The following is a 21,894-nucleotide window of genomic DNA, read 5'->3' as shown; positions in this document are numbered from 1 at the left end:
CATTTTAACCTGGGTGTCAAAATTCGTATATTTTTTGTTTAGAAACGTTAGTCTTTTTTGGAATAGGATTCAAAGATCCGCTTATGAACAACCTAAGGATGTAAATCTCCATTTCCTACCTAAGGATTTCATGAGTTTGATTACCAGCTCATGGGTTGTGTCTAAGCTTGCGCCTTGGACCCCTCCTCGATCAATTTCTCCCTATACAGTGGACTGGTATTTGTTCTGTTGTTTAATCCAATCATTTCTGCACATTTTTCTCAGCTGCATGGATGTTAGTTATGCTGTGTTGCAGCTCTTGCAAAGATGGTTCTGGTTTCCTTGCAGTTCGACAGTCACTACCTTTGGTGCTCTCTACTCAGTTATTGTTTCTGTCTCCTTGACTACCAATTCTTTTGGGCTTAAAGGGCCACTTGTATCTGGTTCTGTAAATTTTGTAGCTTTTGACTTTGTTTTAAAACATTGGAACCGGACTTTGATCCGCATGGAACTCTATGGGCTAAAGGCCTATGTCTTTTACATCTTTTATTCATGAAAATCCTCACATGGAATATTCAAGGTGGCAAAAAACTCCAAGCAATAGGTGACATTAATCACTATGTCACTACCTTTAAACCTGACATCTTAATTGTTCTAGAGACAATGACTTCTAGTACCACAAGCAAATATGTAACCAAAGGTTTCCGTTTTCAAAAAACTCTAATGATTGATCCTATTAATCATAGTGGTGGTATCTGGGTCTGTTGGAACAATGACTTTATTCTAGTTCAAAACTATACTCTAGTTGATAGATGTGCCCACCTTAATTTTTTGTATAAGCCAACCAACGAGCAAATATTAGTCTCGGGTGCTTATTTCCCAGCACAAAGCATAGATAAAGATCCCTTCTGGGAAACAATGTCAACCTTCTATGAGAATGTACATCTACCATGGATTCTCGTAGGTGATTTTAATGAACTATTACACCCTATGGTTAAAATAGGGGGTAACCCAGTTGCTCTCAACCAATGTCAGAGACTCCCACGTTTCCTTACGCGTACGGATTCCTCGGATATTGCTTGTCTCCAACAAGCCTTTTCCTGGAAATCGCAATCCCACCCCGGGCTTTACCAACGCTTAGATAGAGCTGTTGCGTGCAATAGCTTTTTTGACAAATTTTCCAACTCATCAGTAAAATACGGTACATTCACAAGTTCAGATCATGCTTCGATGTTCTTTGACACCAACTCAGGGGCATTATCGATAAATAGAATGTTTAGATTTCAAAACTCTTGGACCTTAGAAGAAGAACCAGTCAAAATCATTAAAGCTAAATGGAACATTAATATCCAAGGATCGAGATTTTTTCGAATAAAATCTAAATTAGTAGGCATCAAATCTGATTTTAAAATATGGGCTAAGCATAAGTGTACTTTCAAAACTACTCAACTTATAATAAATGCGGATAAAATTCAAGAACTTGAGGATAAGTTGGTAGCTCAACCTTTCAACCCTATATGGCAAAATCACCTTCATAGAATGCTCAAGCAACGGGAGAAAATCCTGATGCATAGGCAACACACCTGGAAGAATTCAGCAAAGAAAACCTGGTTAAACCAAGGAGATAGAAATACTAGATTTTTTCATCAAATTATGAAACATAGAGCTGCCAGTAACCACATATACATACTAAGAAATTCTGGAAATCAATGGGAGGAGGGACAAGATAATGTTCAGAAAATTATGCATGCCTCTTTCAAGGATAGGTTCAAATCTGCTGTGCATAATGGACGAACTATCAACTTAGATTTTTCACCCCACTTTGTGACCGATTCGGAAGTGGAAAGTCTCATTGCCCCCTTCTCAGATGAAGAAATAAAGGATAGTTTTTTCAGTATGAACCCACTTAAGGCACCAGGGTCGGATGGTTTCGGGCCTAAATTTTATCAAGCATATTGGAAAATCATAGGTACTGAAGTGACAACCGCGGTCAAGAGTTTTTTCTCTCACGGAAAACTACCCCCCTTTTTGAACCATACCCTCATTGCTTTAATTCCAAAAAATGAAAATCCAGAAAACCCTAATCATTTTCGACCTATTAGCCTGTGCAATACCATATACAAGGCCATTTCTAAGCTTCTGGTATCACGGCTAAGCCCTATTCTGCAACAGCACATCAGCCCTTTCCAAAATGCTTTCACCCCAGGGAGATCAATTCATGATAATCTCCTGTTAGTGCAAGAAATACTAAATGTTTTTAAAAAATCTAAGTCTAAAATAAGTTGGTGTGCCCTTAAGCTGGACATGGAAAAGGCATATGATAGGATTGAATGGGATTTTCTTTGGGCAGCTTTAGATAAAATGGGGTTTCCCGTAAAATGGATCAACTGGGTTAAAGCTTGTGTAACTACTGTCTCTTTTTCTATTAAAGTTAACAATGCGACTACTGATATATTTACCCCGTCCAGGGGGTTAAGGCAAGGAGACCCTTTGTCACCGTATCTATTTATTATATGCATGGAAGTCTTTATCATTATGTTAAACAAAGTTAGTGCCAATCCCAGCATGGGCTTGGGTTTTAAAGTGGCACCCCAAACTTCCAGAATTCCCTGCCTCATGTTTGCGGATGATAGTTTATTACTTTGTAAAGCCACTAACTCCGCATGTCAAAACCTTTTAAAAGTTATTTCCGACTTCTGTAAGCTATCAGGCCAACTTGTGAACTTTCACAAATCTGCAATTATATTCTCCAAGAACATCACTCACACTAAGAGAGACTCCTTAGCTAGTATTTTTAAAATGACTAAATCTGCGGCGCTTGGTAGATGTTAGGTTATGATACATATGACAATTCATAAATCATGCGGAAACAACCATTAAGCCAGGAATACATATTATTTACACATAATCATATAGCATAATTTAGATGCATACTCTTTGTTGCGTGCCTTCCCTAGCTGCGCCCGAACCGAACAAGAACAAGTCTTTAGGACTCCAAGTGTCGTCCATCCGTAGATAGTCCACAGCACGTCCGGATCCGCCTTAAGATTGACCAACTAGAATCGCCACTAAGGTACTATAAATTTTCGGCACTTTTGAGCAAGATGTGTGACTGAATTTTTCTCTCAAAAACTCACTTTGAATACTTGAATAACTCGTTCTAATTTGTGAACCCAGGCCACATATTTATAGGGGCATGGAAAGAGAATTGGAATCCTATTAGGATACGAATTAATTAAATTAGAATTATAATAAAACTCTTATTTAATTAATTTATCAAATAGAATTAGGAATTTAATCATTAAACGAATTCTGCACGTTTTAGGTTTCGTATGCGAACACAAACACTTACGCGAGCATGACCCGCAAGCGTGCAGGTCATGCCCGCGCACAGCCCACACGGCCGCACGGCCCACGCGAGCTACAAGCCCACGCGAGCTGCAGCAATGCTCGCAGCCCACTGCTCGCAGCTGCGCGCGCTGCGCGCGCTGCCACGGCCTGCTGGGCGTGGCCTTGCGCTGGGCCTGGCGTGGCCTTGGCTGTTCGTCTGGCGCGTTTGGCTTGCTGGGCGATGGCCTGGCTTCGTGCTGGGCCCTCGTCCGGCAGGCCTCGTCCGATGCTTATTCGTACGATACGCTTCCGATTAAATTCCCGATTCCGGAATTTATTTCCGATAAGAACAATATTTAATATTTTCGATTCCGGAATTAATTTCCGTTTCGAACAAATATTTAATATTTCCGTTTCCGGAATTATTTTCCGATTCCGATAATATTTCCGATTCTGAAAATATTTCCGTTTCCGGCAATATTTCCGATTCCGGCAATATTTCCATTTCCGATAATATTTCCCGATACGTACCATGTTTCCGTTTCCGGCAACATCTACGACTTGGATAATATTTATATTTCCGATACGATCCATATTTCCGTTTCCGGCAATATCATCGTTTCCGGAGTATTCATTTCTTGCCTGTGACGATCTCAGCTCCCACTGAAACCAAGATCCGTCGATTCCGAATATCCATAGATGGAGTATTTAATGCCATTAAATACTTGATCCGTTTACGTACTATTTGTGTGACCCTACGGGTTCAGTCAAGAGTAAGTTGTGGATTAATATCATTAATTCCACTTGAACTGAAGCGGCCTCTAGCTAGGCATTCAGCTCACTTGATCTCACTGAATTATTAACTTGTTAATTAATACTGAACCGCAATTATTAGACTTAACATAGAATGCATACTTGGACCAAGGGCATTATTTCCTTCAGTCTCCCACTTGTCCTTAGGGACAAGTGTGCATTTCCTAATTCCTTTGTCGCTCGATGCTTGCTCTTGAACATAAGGTAAGAGTTGTCATCCTTATTATGTCCAGAGGTGTTCCTCGGTTTCAGAGTTCAACTGATCAAATAAACAGATAATCATAGCCTATGATTCATCCGAGCACGGCCATACATTTCACAGTTTCTAGCTCTCCGAGTGGCCTTGTACAACTTTTAAGCATCTCATCCCGATTTATGGGAGGACAATCCCAATCTTGTGATCTTGAGATTAGACTTCGTTTGATAGGTGATTACCTGAGCGTTGCCTTTATAGCCTCCTTTTACGGTGCGACGGTTGGTCAACGTCAAAGCAACCAGTTCTCAAACAAGTAATCTCAAATCACTCAGGTATTGAGGATTTAGTGTCTAATAATTTTAATGAAATTTACTTATGACAGATTTTCATCTCTTACAGTAAAGTTTCATAGGTCTTGTCCGATACTAGTCTTCCCAAAGTAAGTATCTATGCAAATGATTATGACATTGCCATGTCCACATAGTTCAAGAAACAGAACTACTAGTCATCTTGCATTCTAGTCGTCAAACGTTTTCTATGCGTCCAATTTTATAGAAAACTCCGACTAGGGACCATTTTCAATCTTTGACATTCAAGTTCACTTGATAGACATTTCTTAGTCACAGGACTGGTCCTGACAGTCTATCTTGAATATATCGTCAATTTGAAGGGACTCATTATTTAATAAACCACAAATTAAATGGAAAAATGAATTCTTTTCATTTATTGTGAATGATTAACCAATAATGTTTTACAAAGATTTAAACTCTAAAACTTTAAAACATTAAACAGAGACATCAAAGCCATTCTCCAATATGCTTGATTCCCATAGCTGCAGTGTGCGAGTTGTGCTTCGCCTGCGGCAGAGGTTTAGTTAATGGATCTGATATGTTGTCATCAGTACCAATTTTGCTTATCTCGACTTCTTTTCTTTCAACGAACTCTCGTAGAAGGTGAAATCTACGAAGTACATGCTTGACTCTCTGGTGGTGTCTAGGCTCCTTTGCCTGTGCAATAGCTCCGTTATTATCACAATACAGGGCTATTGGTCCTTTAATGGAGGGGACTACACCGAGTTCACCTATGAACTTCCTTAGCCATATAGCTTCCTTTGCTGCTTCATGTGCAGCAATGTACTCCGCTTCAGTTGTAGAATCCGCAATGGTGCTTTGCTTAGCACTTTTCCAGCTTACTGCTCCTCCGTTGAGGCAGAAGACAAACCCAGACTGTGATCTGAAATCATCTTTGTCGGTTTGGAAACTTGCGTCCGTATAGCCTTTAACAATTAATTCATCATCTCCACCATAGACCAGGAAGTCATCTTTGTGCCTTTTCAGGTACTTCAGAATGTTCTTGGCAGCAGTCCAATGCGCCTCTCCTGGGTCTGACTGGTATCTGCTCGTAGCACTGAGTGCGTACGCAACATCCGGGCGTGTACATATCATAGCATACATTATTGAACCAATCAATGATGCATATGGAATCCCATTCATTCGTCTACGCTCATCAAGTGTTTTTGGGCACTGAGTCTTGCTTAGAGTCATTCCATGAGACATGGGTAGGTAGCCTCGCTTGGAGTCCGCCATCTTGAACCTATCAAGCACCTTATTGATATAAGTGCTTTGACTAAGTCCAATCATCTTTTTAGATCTATCTCTGTAAATCTTGATGCCCAATATGTACTGTGCTTCTCCTAGATCTTTCATCGAAAAACATTTCCCAAGCCAAATCTTGACAGAGTTCAACATAGGAATGTCATTTCCGATAAGTAATATGTCGTCGACATATAATACTAGGAAAGCAATTTTGCTCCCACTGACCTTCTTGTATACACAAGATTCGTCCGCGTTCTTGATGAAACCAAAGTCACTGACTGCTTCATCATAACGTATATTCCAGCTCCTGGATGCCTGCTTCAATCCGTAGATTGACTTTTTTAGCTTGCATACCTTTTTAGCATCTTTTGGATCCTCAAAACCTTTAGGATGTGTCATAAACACAGTTTCTGTTAAAACGCCGTTTAAGAAAGCAGTTTTGACATCCATCTGCCATATTTCGTAATCGTAATATGCAGCGATTGCTAACATTATCCGAATAGACTTTAGCATTGCAACTGGTGAAAAGGTTTCATCGTAATCCACACCGTGGACTTGCCTGTAACCTTTTGCAACCAATCTAGCTTTGAAAACTTCAAGTTTCCCATCCTTGTCCTTTTTTAGTTTGAAAACCCATTTGCTTCCAATGGCTTGGTAGCAATCTGGCAAATCGACCAAATCCCATACTTGGTTTTCAGACATGGAGTCTAATTCAGATTGCATGGCTTCTTGCCATTCCTTGGAGCTAGGGCTCGTCATAGCTTGTTTGTAAGTCGCAGGTTCATCACTTTCAAGTAATAGAACGTCATAGCTTTCGTTCGTCAAAATACCTAAGTACCTTTTCGGTTGAGATCTATATCTTTGCGATCTACGCGGGGTAACATTTCTAGATTGACCATGATTCTCACCAGATTCTTCTAAAGATATCTGAGTTTCATCCTGAATGTCATCTTGAGCATTCTCTAGAGTTTGTTGTTCGACTCGAATTTCTTCGAGGTCTACTTTTCTCCCACTTGTCATTTTGGAAATGTGATCTTTCTCCAAAAAGACACCATCTCGAGCAACAAACACCTTGTTCTCAGATGTATTGTAGAAGTAATACCCCTTTGTTTCCTTTGGATAGCCCACAAGGATACATTTGTCAGATTTTGGATGAAGTTTGTCTGAAATTAATCGTTTGACGTATACTTCACATCCCCAAATCTTAAGAAAAGACACATTTGGAGGCTTTCCAAACCATAATTCGTATGGAGTCTTTTTGACAGCTTTAGACGGAGCTCTATTTATAGTGAGTGCAGCTGTATTTAGTGCATGTCCCCAAAATTCTAATGGAAGTTTGGCCTGACCCATCATTGACCTGACCATGTCTAGCAAGGTTCTGTTCCTCCGTTCCGACACACCGTTCCATTGTGGTGTTCCAGGAGGAGTCAATTCTGATAGAATTCCACATTCTTTCAGATGGTCATCAAATTCATAGCTCAGATATTCACCGCCTCTATCAGACCGCAGTGCCTTAATCTTCTTGCCTAATTGATTCTCTACTTCACTCTGAAATTCCTTGAATTTGTCAAAGGATTCAGACTTATGCTTCATTAGGTAGACATAACCATATCTACTGAAGTCATCAGTGAAAGTGATAAAGTAGCTGAAACCACCTCTAGCATTTGTACTCATTGGTCCACATACATCTGTATGGATTAAACCCAATAGTTCATTTGCTCTTTCTCCAACTTTAGAGAAAGGTTGCTTTGTCATTTTGCCAAGTAAACATGATTCGCATTTACCATAATCCTCTAAGTCAAATGGTTCTAGAATTCCTTCCTTTTGAAGTCTTTCTAAGCGTTTCAAGTTTATATGGCCTAATCGACAATGCCACAGATATGTGAGATCTGAATCATCCTTTTTGGCCTTTTTGGTATTTATGTTATATACTTGTTTGTCGTGATCTAATAAATAAAGTCCATTGACTAATCTAGCAGATCCATAAAACATCTCTTTAAAATAAAACGAACAACTATTGTCTTTTATTAAAAAGAAAAATCCCTTAGCATCTAAGCAAGAAACTGAAATGATGTTTTTAGTAAGACTTGGAACATGGAAACATTCTTCCAGTTCCAAAACTAGCCCGGAGGGCAACGACAAAAAGTAAGTTCCTACAGCTAATGCAGCAATCCGTGCTCCATTTCCCACTCGTAGGTCGACTTCACCCTTGCTTAACTTTCTACTTCTTCTTAGTCCCTGTGGATTGGAACATAAGTGTGAGCCACAACCTGTATCTAATACCCAAGAAGTTGAATTAGCAAGTATACAGTCTATAACGAAAATACCTGAAGATGGAACGACTGTTCCGTTCTTCTGATCTTCCTTTAGCTTTGGACATTCTCTTTTGTAATGGCCTATTCCATCACAATAAAGACAGCTTGATGTGGACTTGTCCTGCTTTGATTTAGCATTGCCCTTGGACTTTCCACCTTTCTTGAACGGTCTCCTTCTAGCCTTGAGTAAATCTTTGGCTTCACAGTCCAGTATTATTTCAGCCTTTTTGACAAGGTGAACAAATTCTGCAACTGTTTCTTCTCTTGGTTCACTTAGGTATAGTTCCTTGAAGCGACCAAACCCACTGTGTAGTGAATTGAGCAAGATAGAGACTGCCATCCTTTTGCTTATTGGTGTTCCTAGTAGACTTAGGCGATCAAAGTATGAACGCATAAGATCCACATGGAACCTCAGTGGGACGCCTACCCTCTGTTTAGTGCGAAGGAGCTGAACATGTGTTTCTTGGACCTCCATCCTATAACACCTGTTGGGAGAACTAACCTTTAGACCAGACATTGATTCAATCAACTCATGGACGTTCAGGTCCCTGTCCTCCGTGCTTCCACGACAGATATCCCTCATATTTTTGATGAGCGTAAAAGGTTCATAGGCTACAAACCTTCTAGCCCAATCATCAGGGATATTGTTCAGCATGAGACTCAAAACCTTTTTGAGATCCGCATCCCAGGCGTAAAATCTCTCAGGGGTCATGTCTCTGGCATAGTAGCTTGGCATGGGATGTGATAGTACATACTCAAGTCCATTGAGTTTGACTATTTCAACTAGCTTAGCTTCCCATTCAAGAAAATTTGCCATGTTCAGCTTGACCATAAGCTCAGAACCCATGATGATGTTTTGATTGTTGTTTGCCATATTAAAAACTACAATTGAAAAGAATAAACAAATAAATAACCATTCACAGTTTCTCTTAATAAACTTAAATTCTAGCATACATGCATAATTCAATGTTTATTAAGCATTTTATTCAAGTTATGTGTTCCGGCAGGTGTGAATAAAATGATTCCAAGATCCTAAAATCATTGAAGAACTAAGCACAGTTTGTCGACTTAATCCTAAAACATCTTATGTAAGCAAAAGCCTTTTGCTAATAGTCTAGAAACTATTCTTGGTTGATAGGTACGTCTAAGAACTTATTAGGTAAACCTATCGATTTTGCCACGACATAAAAGGACTCCTTACTTACATCGTTGAGTTTCACCAAAACTAACATGTACTCACAATTAATTGTGTACCTTGCCCCTTTAGGACAAATAAGTAACACCTCGTTGAGCGAAAACTATTACTAGATTGATGTAAAGGATATCCAAGCAAGTGTATATTTTGGCATGGCACCTTTTAACTCAATTTTTAAGTTTGGAACTTAAGGCTCTTACTATGTTGGTTAGATTTTAAGTGAACTAAAATCCTTAATCATGCAACATAATCAAGCCACAATCTCATGCATAATTAAGACATATTTAAAGCAATAAATAACTTAAAGCATGCATAAGATAAATGTGATCTAGTATGGCCCGACTTCATCTTGAAGCTTTAACTTCAAAGTCCGTCTTGAAAATCTCCGTGGGAGGCACCATTTTCTTCAAATAGGATAAGCTATAATTAAAACTAATTGCAACTATTTGATGGTACGCAGACCATATTTGAATTGAAAAACAACTTTGGTACTTTAGACCAATTACATTCAAATTAATGGTACGCAGACCATATTTTCTATCCTATTTGGGCCATACTAGTCACTTCATAACCTGCAAAATAGTACATATACAATATATACCATTCACCCATTCATTATCATGAATGGCCCACATAGCTGGTTAGTAAAACACATTATGCATCACGTAAACATTTGCAGCAATTAATCAAGGGCACCAATAATCTACCAATTATTCAGTCCTTATTAATTCTAATCAAGTTGTTTTAACCTTAAGGATTCGTAGACCTAATCAAGAGTTTATGACTAAAAAGCGCTCCCACTTAAACCAATAAATTCATATGCTTTACTAATTTTAAACATAAAAATGTATTTCAAGTCTAACCGGAAACATACAAATTTAATTAAAATTTAAAGCCCATATAAATTTATAATTGAAAAAAATTTAATTTGATTTCAGTCGTATTTAAAATAATTCATGATTTTATTTTTAGTAAAATAATTAGAATAAATAAAATTTATTATAATTACAATATTCAAAATTAAAATCCAAGAAAATAATTTAAATTATTAATTTTAAAATTAATTAAAATTACGTAAACTGAAAATTTCAAATTAAACATTCAAAACGATCTAATCGTAATGCAAACACCCTACGCATCGCACGCCCATGGGCCACACGCACACAGCCATCGCTGGCCATGTGCGCGCAGCCCATGCGCTCGTCGCATAGCTGCTGCATCTACCCATCGCAAGCCATCGCGCAAGTTGGTGCTCGCTGCGCGCGCGCCAGCGCTCGATGCACGCGAGCCATCGCTCGCTGTGCGCGCTCGCCAGCGCTTGCTGCGCGCGCTCCAGCGCTCGATGCACGCGAGCCATCGCTCGCTGTGCGCGAGCCATCGCTCGCTGTGCGCGAGCCATCGCTCGCTGCGCGCGATCGACGCTGGGCGCAGCGCTCGTGGCACGCGAGCTTGCGCTCGCTGCGCGCGAGGCTGCGCGCGCTTGCGCGAGGCAGTGCGCGTTGTGGCCCAGCTCGCTTGCTGCCCACACGCGACTGCCGTGCCTTGCCTTCATCCATGCCCATTCGTCCATAGCTCGTGGCCCACGACACAAGGCAGGGCTGCTGCCTTGTGCTCGTGCACCATGCCCTTGCTCATTGCATTCGTGCTGCACGGGCGACGAGCTCCCTTGCTCGTCATCGCATGCCCGCACTATACAACACCCCTTAAGGGTAACACGAAGCGTCCATTGCTTTGTGCGTGCAAGTTATATGAACGAATCGCATAAAAATTTAAAATTTATATTTAAAATTAATGACAAATTAATAAATTAATATTAATTTCATAATTTTAGGGCGAAAAATCGAAAATTTATTATTCAATTGATTTCCGATTATCATGGATTCAAGCCTAGGTCATAAAAATTTAAAATTTATCAAAAATTTACAATTTTTATGGTGGTTTTTAATCATAGGTTTCTAATTAAATTATAATTAATTATGAAAATTAAATTAATTCTAAATTATTCTAATTTTCAACTAATTAATCATAATTACAAATTAGATTGCATAATTAACAAGGCTAGGCATTCAAACTTGTTAAACATATACAGTAGGTCAATCAAAAATTCAAGATTTATCAACAAGAATCGCAAATATTTAATTTAACATCTTAAATTTACGAAATTTTGCATTCGAAAAACTAAAACCTTCGAAAAGTCATAGTTAGGCTTCGAATTTGAGAATTCTGGGTTCGGCAGAAAAATATTTATTTTTGTCAAACTTTTAGAATGCCTTTTACATGCGGAATTGACACAAAAATCACTCGATTTGGATGAGTAACGAAGAAACTGCCGAAAAACTGCGTACGTATAATTAAATAAACGCAATTTGCAATTAATTAACAATTACGAAAATTAATCACCCCTTTTAATTCTTGCAAATTTGTAATATTTAACCATGTTCATGCATTTTAGATTATGAAAATAATAAGAGGCTCGTGAACTGTTAGGTTATGATACATATGACAATTCATAAATCATGCGGAAACAACCATTAAGCCAGGAATACATATTATTTACACATAATCATATAGCATAATTTAGATGCATACTCTTTGTTGCGTGCCTTCCCTAGCTGCGCCCGAACCGAACAAGAACAAGTCTTTAGGACTCCAAGTGTCGTCCCTCCGTAGATAGTCCACAGCACGTCCGGATCCGCCTTAAGATTGACCAACTAGAATCGCCCCTAAGGTACTATAAATTTTCGGCACTTTTGAGCAAGATGTGTGACTGAATTTTTCTTTCAAAAACTCACTTTGAATACTTGAATAACTCGTTCTAAATTGTGAACCCAGGCCACATATTTATAGGGGCATGGAAAGAGAATTGGAATCCTATTAGGATACGAATTAATTAAATTAGAATTATAATAAAACTCTTATTTAATTAATTTATCAAATAGAATTAGGAATTTAATCATTAAACGAATTCTGCACGTTTTAGGTTTCGTATGCGAACACAAACACTTACGCGAGCATGACCCGCAAGCGTGCAGGCCATGCCCGCGCACAGCCCACACGGCCGCACGGCCCACGCGAGCTACAAGCCCACGCGAGCTGCAGCAATGCTCGCAGCCCACTGCTCGCAGCTGCGCGCGCTGCCACGGCCTGCTGGGCCTGGCCTTGCGATGGGCCTGGCGTGGCCTTGGCTGTTCGTGTGGCGCGTTTGGCTTGCTGGGCGATGGCCTGGCTTCGTGCTGGGCCCTCGTCCGGCAGGCCTCGTCCGATGCTTATTCGTACGATACGCTTCCGATTAAATTCCCGATTCCGGAATTTATTTCCGATACGAACAATATTTAATATTTTCGATTCCGGAATTAATTTCCGTTTCGAACAAATATTTAATATTTCCGTTTCCGGAATTATTTTCCGATTCCGATAATATTTCCGATTCTGACAATATTTCCGTTTCCGGCAATATTTCCGATTCCGGCAATATTTCCATTTCCGATAATATTTCCCGATACGTACCATGTTTCCGTTTCCGGCAACATCTACGACTTGGATAATATTTATATTTCCGATACGATCCATATTTCCGTTTCCGGCAATATCATCGTTTCCGGAGTATTCATTTCTTGCCTGTGACGATCTCAGCTCCCACCGAAACCAAGATCCGTCGATTCCGAATATCCATAGATGGAGTATTTAATGCCATTAAATACTTGATCCGTTTACGTACTATTTGTGTGACCCTACGGGTTCAGTCAAGAGTAAGCTGTGGATTAATATCATTAATTCCACTTGAACTGAAGCGGCCTCTAGCTAGGCATTCAGCTCACTTGATCTCACTGAATTATTAACTTGTTAATTAATACTGAACCGCATTTATTAGACTTAACATAGAATGCATACTTGGACCAAGGGCATTATTTCCTTCAGTAGATACTTAGGTGCCCACTTCTCGAGTTTCACCCCTACTAGAGCAGATTTTTTTCGTATAATGCAAAAAAATGAAAGTCGTATCAATTCTTGGCAAGCCAATTTTCTCCCCAAAGCAGGAAGAACGACTCTTATTCAAAGCAATCTAGAGGCCCTTCCCTCCTATATCTGCTCATCTTTTCTTTTGCCTCAGAAAACTTGCCTTCAGCTAGATGGCATCCACCGACAATTTTTCTGGAATCAATCCCAGCTAGGCAAAGCTCTCCCACTCATCGCCTGGAAAAAAGTCTGTCAACCTAAGGATCAAGGTGGGTTAGGACTAAGAAGAACTTACCCCTTGAATAGAGCATTCATTGCTAAATTAGGCTGGAAAATTCTTACGGACGAAAATAACCTCTGGGTTAAAATAATGAGGAAAAAATATCTTCATAATAACAACTCCTTTTTCACTTGCAAAAAGAAAGCAAGAGATTCGCTTGTTTGGAATCAAATCCTGAACCAACGAGAAATTCTACGTAAAGGAATAAGATGGAAACTAGGAAATGGCAAGTCTATTAGCTTTTGGCAAGGTAACTGGATTGGACAATATGCACTAAAAGATCTCCCTGATATTGCCCAATATGTTAGCAATGATGACTCTACAGTAGCTCAAGATGACAGGAAAAATTGGAACATAGAAAAACTCTCTTCTGTACTCCCACCTGATATCGTCCTTAAAATAAAAGGAATTCCCATTCCCGTTACCGACTTACCGGATAACCCTATTTGGGGATGTACAAACTCGGAGGAGTTCTCCGTAAAATCGGCTACTTGGTTAGCTCATGATCTCCCCGCCTCAAGCGAGAAATGGAAATTCAATTGGATCTGGAAGCTTGATATAGCCCCAAAACTGAAAGTGTTTCTATGGCAAATCTGCCACAAAAGTATCCCAGTTAAAGAAGTTCTCTTCAAAAGGAAAGTGATACCCTCTAGCTGCTGCCCAAGATGTAATCTCTGCAGTGAATCGATTGATCATCTCTTCCTCACTTGTGAGCATTCAAGAAATGTTTGGTCACATAGATTAGCTAAAAATTGGTTAGTATGTACGTTTCCTATGACAGATTTTTTCAAAACAATAGACTACCTTAGACGCTACCAGATTGTGCTCCGTAAATTCATTTACTTATGTTGGACAATTTGGAAAGAACGGAATGCTCTGGTCTTCTCTAATACCAACGTTTCACCTTGTCGATGCTACTTTAAAGCCTACAATGCCTTCAAAGAATGGGAGCTCAGGCTTCTTATGGATTCTCATCAACTTAAAGGTACCCCCTTCACCACCTCTCTTCTCCCAGGCAACCAACCAACCACCTCCCCACCCATTCTGGTTAGGTGGTTTCCTCCCCCTACGGGCGCCTTCAAACTCAACTTTGACGGATCATGCAAGTCTTCATCAGCAGCAGCAGGAATCATTATCAGAGATAGTAATGGGAAAACAATCTCAGCCAAATCTTTCAATCTTGGTAAAACACAAGTATTCATGGCAGAAGCGATGGCTCTTCATAAAGGCATTCAAGAGGCTATCTATCTAGGTATCAAGGACATTTACTTTGAAGGAGATAATCTACTTATCATCAATTCTCTGAAAGGTACTTGGAAAGTCCCATGGAAACTTCATAACATCATTCAGGATAGCAAGACTCTCCTTCGGCAATTTAATACGGTTCACACTCAACATGTTTTTCGAGAGGCAAACAGAGCAGCAGATTGGATTGCGAATGTAGGTCACCTCATTGTCGAGCCTATGTATATTACTCCTAGCTCTAGCCCGAAATTAGAATATATTGTAAACAGTGATTACTTAGGATTTACCCTCGTGCGGGAGGGATCCTAAGTTTTCTTTTTCTTACCTTTATAAAAAAAAAAATTAAGGTATGAATATTGTTTTTTTTAATAGGTAAGAAGAATAGATCATACTGAACCAACACCTAGCACAGGTTAACCAGCCCAGCTACGTAGGTATTCCCTAGGGTCACTCTCAAGCATTTTGCAGCTGATGGGACTCGACCTTGTGACCTCTAAGTCACAAGGTGAGTTGCCCACCAACTCCAACAACTTATGTTGGTAGGTATGAATATTGTTATCCATTAAATAACCTTGTATGTCATTCTAATATTGAATGTTGCTCCGTCAAAAATAGTTACTCCCTCCGTCTCTTTTTGTTCTTTACGTTTTCCTTTTTGGGTGTTCCAAAATGTTCTTTACATTTCCTTTTATATTATCACATAAATGAATTAGTATTCTATCAAAATTTGTGTCCAATGATTATTTTAACCAATTAAATTCATTGGGTCATTTAATCTCTCACACTTTTCCATTGGGACAAATTTTTTTCCCAATATCAAAATTTTTATAAAAGTGAAAACATTATAAATAAACGTAATTTGTCTTGTTTAAGTAAAAAAATAGAGGAATTTCAATGCACATTAATTATTTGTTAAAACGCGTGTAAAATACCAAGCATAAAGAACAAAAAGATACGGAGGGAGTAGCTTTAAGGACGGAAGAACCATGCTACTTAGCTAGGTGTTGTTTGGTTTCCATAAAAAAATGAAAAGTTGGACTTTTTATGAACAAGAAGATAGGAAATTTTATGTTGACAAAATTTTGATAAAATGATGGAAATGACACTTCTAAAAATTTTAACTTTTCACAAATTGATAAATATACTTTTACTTAATCTCACATTCCAAAACCAAACAACTTCCGAAAGACGTACTTCGTATAAGATTGTATCTTCCATATTAAAAAGCCGAGTGATAGCAAATTTCTTTGCGTAATTTCTTTGTTTCAATTTTACCTCTCCATCTTGTTATTTGTTACAAACTCTTTGCTAATGCAATTTATTTTTATTTTTATTTTTATTCTTCGTTGATCATGAATCAGGTTAAATATTTCCCTCATCAATTCTTTAAATATTGTATCATGGTTGACAACACATGATTTTGACTCTTAATATCTCGAATTATGTGGAAAATTATAAAATTGGATATTTAGAAAATATATATTGATATTAATCTAATAAAATCGCACATGACTACAATTTTCCTTACGTATTAATAACAAAAGATGACCAAGTTAATGTCTATTGTGAATGGTGTAACAATCCAAATTGTGCTATATTTAGGAAAAGGGGGAAGTATGATAGATTGGTAGTTGTTTATTCCGTGTTAGATAAGAGTCACTAGTGGAAAAAGGGTCATTTGCATCGCACTTTTAAGCATATTTGCGTCGCACATCATGCGTGGAAAAAGCTCTCGACGCAAATGACTAAAAGTCATTTGCGTCGCACATTTGTGCGACGCAAATGACCCTTATTTGCGTCGCACAATTAGCAAATGAGCGTGGTAAATAACTTTTCAGGCACCATGTTGAAAAGTCATTTGCCACGCACATTAGCTAAATGTAAGACGCAAATAACTTTTAGGCGCCAAAAAAAAAAGTCATTTGCCACGCACATTATCTTAATGTGCGACGCAAATGACAATTTTAGCGCCAAAAAATTAAGTCATTTGCCTCGCACATTGAGCTAACGTGCGTTGTAAATGACTTATTTTTAAAAAAAAAAAAAATTGTTTTTTAATATTTTAGTTGGAAATTCCGACATGATCGTCTTTGAAATTAGACGCTTCATTCCCAATACCGGGAATACATTTATAAATAATACCTGTCACAAAAGTTTACAACGTAATTAACGTTCCCAATAAAAGGCAATTAAATTCGTCATAGATCAACCAACATGTTACAACAAACATAAAATTATTACAACAAAGGTACGTAGCTAGCTAGAGATCAAGTTCATATTACAAATTAAGCTAAAAATTCGACATTGTTCATGAAGTAATCTGCCCAAAAATCTTTCACCTCATTAATCTCCTCCGGTGAATAAGGCAATGTTCTTGAAAAATCCTAAAAAAGTGTAAATAATTCAATTTATCAACGATTGATCAATATAATAGTTTTGTGTACTTCAATTTATTATATAAAGTACGTAGTTTATGAGAACATACCTTAGTAAGATCTTGACTATTACCATGATTCATTATTATGTCGTACATAAAACGCATGACGTAGTAGCCACAATCTAGTGATCCCGGTTGTTGAGCACACTAAATGCATTAAAATAAATAACACAAGTAAAATTTCTATCACATTGTATGTTATAATTTTGAAAAACTTGCTTCTTAGGTAAATAATAAACTAATTATACCTGTGCTGGATCCATGTTAATTTAGTTCCCTTAGATTGTCAACCTAGTCTCTTGTAACCCCGAAAAGCACTACACATTCGATAAAATATGCAATTATATATACTTTGTTTACACATGTAAATGCAAAGCATATTTTACATGTAAGTTCATTTATATACTTTGTTTACACATGTAAATGCAATTATATACGTAGTAGCCACATTTAAGGCTAATTGAGTCGTTCTAGGTCATTTTTAGGCAAAAATGATGTTTTCGAACCCAACTTTGAACTAAAGAACCTAAGGAATGTTTTCAAACTTATTACACGTCTCATATGCATAGTTATAACTTTCTAAGGCTCTTTACAATCTATTATTTCATATTTAAGGCTAATTGGGTCGTTCTAGGTCATTTTTAGGCAAAAATGGTGTTTTCGAACCCAACTTTGAACCAAAGAACCTAGGGAATGTTTTCAAACTTATTCTACGTTTAATATGCTTATTTACAACTTTCTAAGGCTCTTTAAAATCTATTATTTCACATTTAAGGCTAATTGGGTCGTTCTAGGTCATTTTTAGGCAAAAATGATATTTTCGAACCCAACTTTGAACCAAAGAACCTAAGGAATGTTTTCAAACTTATTCTACGTTTAATATGCTTATTTACAACTTTCTAAGGCTCTTTACAATCTATTATTTCACATTTAAGGCTAATTGGGTCGTTCTAGGTCATTTTTAGGAAAAAATGATGTTTTCGAACCCAACTTTGAACTAAAGAACCTAAGGAATGTTTTCAAACTTATTACACGTCTCATATGCATAGTTATAACTTTCTAAGGTCCTTTACAATCTATTATTTCACATTTAAGGCTAATTGAGTCGTTCTAGGTCATTTTTAGGCAAAAATGATGTTTTCGAACCCAACTTTGAACTAAAGAACCTAAGGAATATTTTCAAACTTATTACACGTCTCATATGCATAGTTATGACTTTCTAAGGCCCTTTACAATCTATTATTTCACATTTAAGGCTAATTGAATCGTTCTATGTCATTTTTAGGCAAAAATGATGTTTTCGAACCCAACTTTGAACTAAAGAACCTAAGGAATGTTTTCAAACTTATTACACGTCTCATATGCATAGTTATAACTTTCTAAGTCTCTTTACAATCTATTATTTCACATTTAAGGCTAATTGAGTCGTTCTAGGTCATTTTTAGGTAAAAATGATGTTTTCGAACCCAACTTTGAACCAAAGAACCTAAGGAATGTTTTCAAACTTATTCTACGTTTAATATGCTTATTTACAACTTTCTAAGGCTCTTTACAATCTATTATTTCACATTTAAGGCTAATTGGGTCGTTCTAGGTCATTTTTAGGCAAAAATGATATTTTCGAACCCAACTTTGAACTAAAGAACCTAAGGAATGTTTTCAAACTTATTACACGTCTCATATGCATAGTTATAACTTTCTAAGGCCCTTTACAATCTATTATTTCACATTTAAGGCTAATTGAGTCGTTCTAGGTCATTTTTAGGCAAAAATGATGTTTTCGAACCCAACTTTGAACTAAAGAACCTAAGGAATGTTTTCAAACTTATTACACGTCTCATATGCATAGTTATAACTTTCTAAGGCCCTTTACAATCTATTATTTCACATTTAAGGCTAATTGAATCGTTCTAGGTCATTTTTAGGCAAAAATGATGTTTTCGAACCCAACTTTGAACTAAAGAACCTAATGAATTATTTCAAACTTATTACACGTCTCATATGCATAGTTATAACTTTCTAAGGCTCTTTACAATCTATTATTTCACATTTAAGGCTAATTGGGTCGTTCTAGGTCATTTTTAGGTAAAAATGATGTTTTCGAACCCAACTTTGAACCAAAGAACCTAAGGAATGTTTTCAAACTTATTCTACGTTTCATATGCTTATTTACAACTTTCTAAGGCTCTTGACAATCTATTATTTCACATTTAAGGCTAATTGGGTCGTTCTAGGTCATTTTTAGGCAAAAATGATGTTTTCGAACCCAACTTTGAACCAAAGAACCTAAGGAATGTTTTCAAACTTATTCTACGTTTAATATGCTTATTTACAACTTTCTAAGGCTCTTTACAATCTATTATTTCACATTTAAGGCTAATTGGGTCGTTCTAGGTCATTTTTAGGCAAAAATGATGTTTTCGAACCCAACTTTCAACTAAAGAACCTAAGGAATGTTTTCAAACTTATTACACATCTCATATGCATAGTTATTACTTTCTAAGGCTCTTTACAATCTATTATTTCACATTTAAGGCTAATTGGGTCGTTCTAGGTCATTTTTAGGCAAAAATGAAGTTTTCGAACCCAACTTTGAACTAAAGAACCTAAGGAATGTTTTCAAACTTATTACACGTTTAATATGCATATTTACAACTTTCTAAGGCTCTTTACAATCTATTATTTCACATTTAAGGCTAATTGGGTCGTTCTAGGTCATTTTTATGCAAAAATCTAGGCAAAAATGGCATTTTCATATGCATACTTTACTTACTTGTTTAGTGGCTCCTTAATCATCAAATTTCTCTTCTTCTGTTGAGAATCAAATATGTAGACCTCACGTTTAGACTAGCAAAGAACTAAAAGCATCCAGTGACTCCTACATACAAACAATAAACGTATGTAGTTTGAAAAAAAAAGTTAAATTTATAACAATCAATTAAAAACGAAGTTCAAAGTAATTTTCATACTTTTCGTAGTATGGACATAAGATGAATGTCTTAGAACTAAGTGCACTCATGGACCTCGTCATGTATAATAGAATTCGATCTGCATCGGACTTTAACATGGTGGCCGAGATCATCTCCGGGCACATGAATCCAATACTATTGGGGTGACAATCATCGTGAAATTACAACTCACTCAAAGCCCTATAATATATAGTGTAAGAACGTTAAGACAATCATAAAAATCAAATTTAGGGGCAAAATATGAATTTAGGTAACTCACGTAACAAAAACTTGTATTATTGATATATTGAGCCATGCTCCCGAGAGAAGTTGATCGGTGTCTTCAACGGTGACACTAATTTCAAAGTCCTTTTCCATATTGAATGTCCTTTTAGTGCAATGTACCTTAACGTGCTCCCCTTCTTTTAATCCCAACATCATAGTTTTCATCACATTGCATTTACCACTCAAATTTTGCACTTTATAATTTTCAAGGAAATAGGTTTTTGATTTAGTGTTGGACGCTTTTGTTCCACTTCCCCCAAGCACTATCTCTTTCCCTTTGTTCCCTTTCCCTTTAGGCTCTTTACTTGTAGGCTTGTTTACCTGAGGTATGATTTTCAAATAATGATATACATATTAGTGAGCATACATGGTATAATAGTTCTACTTCAAATTATCATGCATATGTTAGTTACCTCCTCATTCGTAAGCGACACCAAATGACATTTTCGAACCCAACTTTTAACTAATCTACAAATTAACTTGGTGAAAAAAATAGTTGCCAAAATAGTACCTATCTCACTATTTCTCTTTTTCAACATAAAATCCTTCATCATGATCTCGGCGCGTATAACTCATGTCAACATCGTCAATCATTTGAGGGATATGCCAGGAGGAAGGTGGAATCTCATTAAACTGCTCATCATACTCTTCTTCATCATCTACATCCTCAACGCCAAGTATTCTTCTTTTGCCTTCCAGAACAACTGACCAACTACGATCGGCAGGTTCAACCATGTAAAAGATTTGTTTTGCCTATGATGCTAATATGAAAGGATCTGCAAGATGCCTAACTCGACTAAAGTTTACAAGTGTCAGGTACCCATGTTCATCCTTTTTGACACCGCGACTAATATCAACCCACTTGCACCGGAATAGAGGAATCTTAAAATACTTATATTCCAACTCTAATATTTCTTCAATGACTCCATAGTAAGAGTTCGTCTTATCTACAAGTGTTCTATCTTTTACACTAGCATACTCTGAAGACAAACATATTGCCGTAACACCACTATTTTGCATCGTCGTTTTGTCATCTTGTCGCTTCGTGTAAAAAGAATAGCCATTGATGTCGTACCCCTCATAAGATATGACTTGACATTCAGGACCATATGCCAACCATCTCACCATGTCAGATACCTCATTAGGCGTGTCGGAAAATTGATCCATCACTCGACGCTTGAACCATGTGAGGAATGAACGATTATGCTCTTTTATCAGTTGAGGACCATTTTTTGAAGGATATTGCTCTCTAAGAAAGTTCATGTGCTCAGCCACGTATGGATGGACTTCACTAAGACTTTGCACCACAAACAGCTCAA

The sequence above is a fragment of the Spinacia oleracea genome, chromosome 4 (genome assembly GCF_020520425.1).
Source record: "Spinacia oleracea cultivar Varoflay chromosome 4, BTI_SOV_V1, whole genome shotgun sequence".
Lineage (NCBI taxonomy): Eukaryota > Viridiplantae > Streptophyta > Magnoliopsida > Caryophyllales > Amaranthaceae > Spinacia > Spinacia oleracea.
The sequence above is the reverse complement of the archived record's forward strand: the minus strand, read 5'-3'. Positions refer to the sequence as shown.